General features: G+C 42.9%; 1 pseudogene; it reads right to left on the bottom strand.

Annotated features, from left to right (window-relative positions):
* Positions 1 to 7,763: 7,763 nt before the first annotated feature.
* Positions 7,764 to 8,447, bottom strand: LOC148100836 (uncharacterized; annotated as a pseudogene).
* Between the last annotated feature and the right edge of the window lie 469 nt (positions 8,448 to 8,916).

Raw genomic sequence — 8,916 nt, 5'->3', positions numbered from 1 at the left:
AGACTTCAGTGAGATGTTGGGTAGGTAGGGTGGTGGATTGTGTGAATAGGATGGGGATGGCAGTGGTAAACAAATAATTCAAGAAGAGGAAATAACATAGGAAAACTATAAGAGTGGAGGAAAATTCATACAGGTGATTACATCTTAAGCTAAAGGTGAAAGCTAAAAGAAATCACAGAGTGCAAGGTGGTGTCACAGGAGAATGTAGCCTTAGCAGCATTAGACAGAAGTCAGTAGGATGACTTTTACTGTAGGGTCTTTATTTTACAATACAAAGTACCTTAAGGCAGCTGTTGTTGTGATTTGGCACCAAATAAATAAAACTGAATTGAATTTAACTTGGGAAATAAAGAAGCAAGTGAAATTAGAGCCAAGGAGTAAATGATGGCAGTTGACGACAGAAGAATATTGCACAAAATTCAGGGAGAAATTAAGACACACCAAAAAGTTACCAGATGATTGGGAAATTACAGCTGTATTGTTGAGGGAAACTGCCAACAACAGCAAGGTGTTGGTTGTACTATCTGTATAGAGGAAAGAAGACAAGAAAACAAGTGGCAACAATTAGGGCGTTCAAGAAAGTTTTCAAAGGAATAGGTTAGTAATGAAAAACTAGGATAGTCATGGAAATGAAGAAAGTAGACAAGAGTACTGGGAGGTTAGGTTTACAGCAGAGAGAGGTGCCATATGCAAATGAAAATGCTTAAAGTGAGTTATATGGGAGTCACTTCACCTAGTCCTCCGATTACCACAGCAGGGCTCGCAAAATTTCAAAACCCCTGGTAGCCCTTCGGGCGGAGACTATTCAGTTTTTTGTAGCCCAAAACAAATTTAAGTAGCCCGAATAAAAAAAGAGAGCAATTTTTTGATTGATGTTTTGTTTCCTGTTTTGTTTCCGTTACAATATTATACTTTAATGTATAATATTGTAACGGAAACAAAACATTAATCAAAAAATTGTTGAAACACAAATTACAACATTGTATAAAAATTACAATCATCAACTCAAATACTTGGTTCTAATTGAACAGAAATTTCTATGAACTTGTAAGAACTGTGTAGAACATGATTCAATCTGTGTCAGATCCAGAATTTGAAATGTCCACTGAAGTCACGGGTAAGAGGCAAGTGGAACCAAGATCGAGGCCATTTGCTTTTTGAAGTTTGCAAAGACTGCTAAATTTTGCCAGTGGTAGTTCACTCTTTGCAACATAGTACGCTGTTCTAAACTGATTTTCAGGTTTATTTTTAGTATGTTATTTGCAATTGGTGTTTGTTCTGGGAAATATATTGCAGACTGAGCAATAATGTATTTCTTGCATTTCTCATGGGCTCTAATGGGGGCCTTTCTTAAAATTACTGGTCCCAGGAACAAAGGCGCTTGTCGACTCAGACATCGAGGGAAAACCAACAACACACCCGGCAGGACATTATGTTATTTACACGGGTGCACATAAGTGGTCCGCATGTGCACATTTGCTGTCAAAATAAAAGACGCGCAGCAGATAAGAAGTTGCAACGCGCGTTTGCGTCCACATAAAAGGCACTGTTTTTGTCCGCTAGAGTGGGATTTTCACGGCACATTCTGCACCACATCTCTGTGCGCTCATCATTTGTTTGGAGCCAGCTCACCTCCTGCAACCACTTTTCCGAGAATACGCGCTTCTTTTGCGGTTCGGACTCCTTCTGACATTTCTTTGGAGGTGGAGGAACACCAAAGTAATTGCTTAAAGGAGCTTCTTCGACATCTTTAAGAGTTCTAAACAAATGTCTGTCCTCCTCCACAAAATCCTATGTACGCAAACACGCATTGCAACTTCTTATCTTGTGCGCGTTTTTTTATTTTGACAGCGAATGCGCACCTGCGGACCACTTATGTGCAGCCCTGGTTATTTAGCTCGTCATATTGCAGCCACAGAAATTCTTTTGTCCATGAAACCATAAAGCTGCACTTTCTTTTTGCCTTATAGTCTGATTTGTCATAACTTTTCCGTTTTGTGGTAAGCTTTTCTTTGGCTGTCACATCTTCACCCTGACCTGTCTTGTTTGGCTCAGCAGAACTAAAATATATATCCTGCTGCTTTTACACACGCACTCATATAACGCTCAGCGATTGTCTGCGCGAGCAACCTCTCACATGTTTAAGCTTGCTGCGGGAGATTTCACTTGTCATGTTTGCATAGTAAGCTAACGATTGATAAGATGATGTCAGAGGAATTGGTGCGCAAATTATCGTCACTCACCAATCAGTACTGTCGCTCTCTATACACAGTTCGCGCGATTGCAAAGTGAAAGCAAAAAACAAGCGCAAATTCAAACGCGATTTCAATATGTCACATATTGACAGTGGCTCACCGATGCCAATGACATAATTACCCAGCTACATTTCCGAAAGAATGCAAAAGCATTGCCATATATTTTTCCTTCCTATGATAGCCCGACGGGCAGGGCAGAGATAGAGTTTGGTAGCCCGACTGGCAAAATCGCTAGCCCTGGGACGTCGGGCTAGCGATTTTGCGAGCCCTGCACAGCTTGCCATCACCAGTGTGTGAATGTGTATGTGAATGGGTGAATGACTGAATGTAGTGTAAAGCGCTTTGGGGTCCTTAGGGACTAAGTAAAGCGCTATACAAATGCAGGCCATTTACGATTTACCACTGGGACCACTGTTACCTTCAATTTCAATTCAATTCAATTTTATTTATATAGCGCCAAATCACAACAAATGTCGCCTCAAGGCGCTTCATAGATACAGAGAAAAGCCCAACAATCATATGACCCCCTATGAGCAAGCACTTTGGCGACAGTGGGAAGGAAAAACTCCCTTTTAACAGGAAGAAACCTCCGGCAGAACCAGGCTCAGGGAGGGGCGGCCATCTGCTGCGACCGGTTGGGGTGAGAGAAGGAAGACAGGATAAAAGACATGCTGTGGAAGAGAGACAGAGATTAATAACAGATACGATTCAATACAGAGAGGTCTGTTAACACATAGTGAGTGAGAAAGGTGACTGGAAAAGAAAAACTCAATGCATCATGGGAATCCCCCGGCAGCCTACATCTATTGCAGCATAACTAAGGGAGGATTCAGGGTCACCTGGTCCAGCCCTAACTATATGCTTTAGCAAAAAGGAAAGTTTTAAGCCTAATCTTAAAAGTAGAGATAGTGTCTGTCTCCCGAATCCAAACTGGAAGCTGGTTCCACAGAAGAGAGGCCTGAAAACTAAAGGCTCTCCCTCCCATTCTACTTTTAAATACTCTAGGAACAACAAGTAGGCCTGCAGAGCGGGAGCGAAGTGCTCTAATAGGGTGATATGGTACTACAAGGTCATTAAGATAAGATGGGGCCTGATTATTTAAGACCTTGTATGTGAGGAGCAGGATTTTGAATTCAATTCTGGATTTAACAGGAAGCCAATGAAGGGAAGCCAAAACAGGAGAAATATGCTCTCTCTTTCTAGTCCCTGTCAGTACTCTTGCTGCAGCATTTTGGATTAACTGAAGGCTTTTCAGTGAGTTTTTTGGACATCCTGATAATAATGAATTGCAGTAGTCCAGCCTGGAAGTAATAAATGCATGAACTAGTTTTTCAGCGTCACTCTGAGACAGGATATTTCTAATTTTAGAGATGTTGCGCAAATGGAAGAACGCAGTCTTACATATTTGTTTAATATGTGCGTTGAAGGACATATCCTGGTCAAAAATGACTCCAAGGTTCCTCACAGTGTTACTGGAGGCCAAGGTAATGCCATCCAGAGTAAGAATCTGGTTAGATACCATATTTCTAAGCTTTTCAGCGCCGAGTACAATGACCTCAGTTTTATCTGAGTTAAGAAGCAGAAAGTTAGTGGCCATCCAAGTCTTTATGTCTTTAAGACATTCCTGCAGTTTAACTAATTGGTGTGTGTTATCTGGCTTCATGGACAGATAGAGCTGGGTGTCATCTGCATAGCAGTGAAAATGTATGCTATGTCTTCTAATGATGCTGCCTAGGGGAAGCATGTATAATGTAAACAGAATTGGTCCTAGCACTGAACCCTGTGGAACTCCATAACTAACCTCAGTGTGTGAAGAGGACTCTCCATTTACATGCACAAATTGGAGTCTATTAGATAGATATGATACAAACCACTGCAGTGCAATACCTGTAATACCTACAGCATGTTCTAATCGCTCTAATAGGATATTATGGTCAACAGTATCGAATGCTGCACTAAGGTCAAGAAGGACAAGCACAGAGATGAGTCCACTGTCAGAGGCCATAAGAAGATCATTTGTAACCTTCACTAAAGCCGTTTCTGTGCTGTGATGAACTCTGAAACCTGACTGAAACTCTTCAAATAAACCATTCCTCTGCAGATGATCTGTTAGCTGTTTGACAACTACTCTTTCAAGGATTTTTGATATGAAAGGAAGGTTGGAGATTGGCCTATAATTAGCTAAGACTGCTGGGTCTAGAGATGGCTTTTTGAGTAAAGGTTTAACTGCAGCCACCTTGAAGGCCTGTGGTACATAGCCGATTATTAGAGATAGGTTGATCATATATAAGATCGAAGAATTAATCAATGGCAGGACTTCTTTGAGCAGTTTTGTAGGAATGGGGTCTAAAAGACACGTTGATGGTTTGGAGGAAGTAATTATTGAAGTTAACTCAGAAAGATCGATTGGAAAGAAAGAGTCTAACTTAACATCAATGGAACTAAGAGTAGCTGTAGATAATATTACATCTGTGGGATGATTATTGGTAATTTTTTCTCTAATGATAAAAATTTTATTTGTGAAGAAGTTCATGAAGTCATCACTAGTTAACGTTAAAGGGATGGTTGGCTCAAAAGAGCTCTGACTTTTTGTCAGCCTGGCTACAGTGCTGAAGAGAAACCTGGGGTTGTTCTTATTTTCTTCAATCAGTGATGAGTAGTAAGCTGTTCTGGCTTTGCGGAGGGCTTTCTTATAAAGCAACAAACTATTTCTCCAGGCTAAATGATGATCCTTTAAATTTGTGACACGCCATTTCCTCTCCAGATTACGAGTCATCTGCTTTAGGGTACGTGTTTGAGAATTATACCACGGGGTCAGGTACTTTTGATTAGAGACCTTAGTTTTCACTGGAGCTACAGTATCCAGAGTCGTACGTAGTGAGGAGGTGAAATTATTAACAAGATAATCGACCTCTGTTGGGGTAGCGTTCAGATAGCTGCTCTGCTCTGTGTTGGTACAGGGCATTGACGATGATAACAGTGGCTGGATTATATTCTTAAACTTAGTTACAGCGCTTTCAGAAAGACATCTACTTTGATAAAGTCCACTCTCTACTGCTGCGTAATCAATTATTGTAAATGTAAATGTTATCAAGAAATGATCAGACAGGAGAGGGTTTTCAGGAAACACTGTTAAATGTTCAGTTTCTATGCCATATGTTAAAACAAGATCTAGAGTGTGATTAAAGTGGTGGGTGGGTTCTTTTACATTTTGAGAGAAACCAATTGAGTCTAACAACAGATTAAATGCCATGTTGAGGCTGTCATTTTTAGCATCAACATGGATGTTAAAATCACCCACAATAATTATTTTATCTGAGCTCAGAACTAAATTAGATATAAAGTCTGAGAAATCAGACAGAAACTCTGTGTAAGGCCCAGGTGGACGATAGATGATAACAAGTAAGACTGGTTTCTGAGTTTCACAGCTGGGGTGGACAATGCTAAGCATCAGGCTTTCAAATGAATTAACAGTCTGTCTTGGTCTTTCATTAATTAATAGACTGGTGTGAAAAATTGCTGCCACACCGCCCCCTCGACCTGTGCTTCGAGATTTCTGGTAGTTAGAATGACTCGGGGGTGTTGATTCATTTAAACTAACATAATCATCCTGCTGCAACCAGGTTTCTGTAAGGCAGAGTAAATCAATTTGTTGATCAATTATTAAGTCATGTATTAACAGAGACTTGGAGGAGAGAGACCTAATATTTAATAATCCACATTTCACTGTTTTACTCTTTGGTTCAGATGTGGATACTGTATTGTTCTTTCTTTGTAAATGTTTAAGTTGTTTGTTGCTGGTTTTTAGTTTGTTTTTTGTCTTTTTGGAAGCAGACACAGTCTCTATGGAGATGGGTTTTTGGGGGGGTAGCAGGAGAAGAGAAGCTGCAGAGAGGCGTGTAAGACTGCAACTCTGCTTCCTGGTCCCAACTCTGGATAGTCATGTTTTGAGGGGTTTAATAAATTTGTCGATATTTCTAGAAATGAGAGCTGCTCCATCCAAAGTGGGATGGATGCTATCTCTCCTAACAAGACCAGGTTTCCTCCAGAAGGTTTGCCAATTATCTATGAAGCCCACATCGTTTCTGGGACACCACTCAGACAGCCAGCAATTTAAGGAGAACATGCGGCTAAACATGTCACTCCTGGTCTGATTGGGGAGGGGACCAGAGAAAACTACAGAGTCCGACATTGTTTTGGCAAAGTTGCACACCGATTCAATATTGATTTTAGTGACCTCCGATTGGCGTAACCGGGTGTCATTACTGCCGACGTGAATTATGATTTTATTGAATTTACGTTTACCCTTAGCCAGCAGTTTTAAATTTCCTTCAATGTCGCCTGCTCTGGCCCCTGGAAGACAATTGACTATGGTTGCCGGTGTCTCTAGCTTCACATGTCTGAGAACAGAATCACCAATTACCAGAGTTTGACCCCCAGCGGGTGTGTCACCGAGTGGGGAAAAACGGTTAGACACATGAACGGGTTGGTGGTGTACCTGGGGCTTCTGTTTAGGACTACGCTTCCTCCTCACCGTTACCCAGCCGTCTTTCCCCAGCTGCTTGGGATCTGCCGGGGAACAGCTAGCGGGGCCTACGCTATCTTCGGCTGCACCAGCTACAGGGGCCTGGCTAGCTAAGGGTGAGAGCAGGGTGCAAAGCCGAGTCTCCAGTTCAGTAATCCTGGCCTCCAGAGCTGCAAATATGCTACATTTGTTACAGATATCATTACTGCTAAAGGAGGCCGAGGAATAACTAAACATCTGACACAATGAGCAAGAAGACTTGAGACTGGCGCGGAGGTTCATCTTCCAGCAGGACAACAACCCTAAACATAGAGCCAGGGCAACAATGGAATGGTTTACAACAAAACATATCCATGTGTTAGAATGGCCCAGTCAAAGTCCAGATCTAAATCCAATCGAGAATCTGTGGCAAGATCTGAAAACTGCCGTTCACAAACACTGTCCATCACCCTACACATATTCTCTTATCTGAGCCCTTGGTACTTCTCTAGCTTCTCGTGTTCCTTCTTGCTGATGTTGCTGTCATTGGAACCACTACATCTATCTTCTTTTGCTTGTCTACCACCACTATATCTGGCTGGTTAGCCACCACCATTTTGTCAGTCTGTATCTGGAAGTCCCACAGGATCTTAGCTTGGTCATTCTCCACCACCCTTGGGGGCATCTCCCATTTTGGTCTTGGGGCTTCAAGGTCATATTTGACACAGATGTTTCTGTACACTATGCCGGCCACATGGTTATGGTGTTCCATGTATGCCCTGCCTGCTAGCATCTTGCACCCTGCTGTTATGTGCTGGATTGTCTCAGGGGCATCTCTACACAGCCTGCACTTGGGGTCTTGCCTGGTGTGACAGACCCCAGCCTCTATGGATCTTATGCTCAGAGCTTGTTCCTGTGCTGCCATGATTAGTCCTTCTGTGCTGTCTTTCAGTCCAGCCACTGGTAGTCTTCTGGATGTCAGCCATTTCCTCTATCTGCCGGTATTACATACCATGCAGGAGCTTGTCCTTCCATAATGATTCATGCTCTTGCTCCTCTTTCTTGGGTTTCTGCTGCCAGAGGTATTAATTGAGCACCCGGTTGGTCATGGCCATCTTCCTAATGTACTCATGGATGTACATTGTCTCATCCTGGACTATGGTGCTGACACTCACCAGTCCCCATCCTCCTTCCTTCCGCTTAGCATACAGCCTCAGGGTGCTGGACTTGGGGTGAAACCCTCCATGTATGGTCAGGAGCTTCCTTGTCTTGATGTCAGTGGCCTCTATCTCCTCCTTTGGCCAGCTTATTATCCCAGCAGGGTACCTGATCACGGGCAGGGCGTAGGTGTTATAAGATCTGATAGCCCAGATCTTGTTCTTACCATTCAGCTGACTCCTCAGGACTTGCCTGACCCTCTGCAGGTACTTGCACCTTCCCTCTCCGGTCTCTTCATGGTTCTAACTTGCCTGTGAGATCCCCAGGTACTTGTAACTGTCAATGTCTGCAGTGTTGCCTTCTGGTACTTTGATCCCCCAAGTTCAGACTCCCTTCCCTGTCTTTGTTACCATCTGACTACATTTCTCCAATCTGAATGACATTCCAATGTCGTTGCTGTATATCCTAGTGGTGTGGATCAGTGAATTGATGTCTCATTCACTCTTACTATACAGCTTGATGTCATCCATGGCTCTCAGCCAGTCTTGTCAATGATCTCACTGAGTAGGTTCAGGCCTATGCAGAACATTAGTGGGGACAGAGAATCTCCTTGGTAGATCCCACACTTGTGCTATGGGCTTTAAGTTCTACAGAAGCTATATAAAGTGCTAGTGGTTGTGAGTGGTGGTTCAGTCCATGTTATTATTGTGTGTATGAGGGTACAGTTGTCCATTGTGTGTGTAGGTGGTTGTGTGTGTGTGTGTATGTTCAGTCTATGTGTTAACGTGAGTCAGATGTCAGGAGGCAGAGTTCAGGAGTCTGACAGCTGTGGGGAAGAAGCTGTTCCAGTACCTGGTGGTCTTAATCCGGAGGCTCCTGTAGCACCTCCCAGAGGGCAGGAGGGTGAAGAGTCCATGTGATGGGTGACTGGGGTCTTTGATGATTTTCCCAGCCCTTTTCAGACACCGCTTCCTGTAGATGTCCTTTATGGCAGGAAGT

The sequence above is a fragment of the Neolamprologus brichardi genome, chromosome 10, assembly GCF_056152115.1.
Source record: "Neolamprologus brichardi isolate AB-2024 chromosome 10, ASM5615211v1, whole genome shotgun sequence".
Lineage (NCBI taxonomy): Eukaryota > Metazoa > Chordata > Actinopteri > Cichliformes > Cichlidae > Neolamprologus > Neolamprologus brichardi.
Note: the sequence above shows the minus strand (reverse complement) of the source record. Positions and strands in the feature narration are given on the sequence as shown.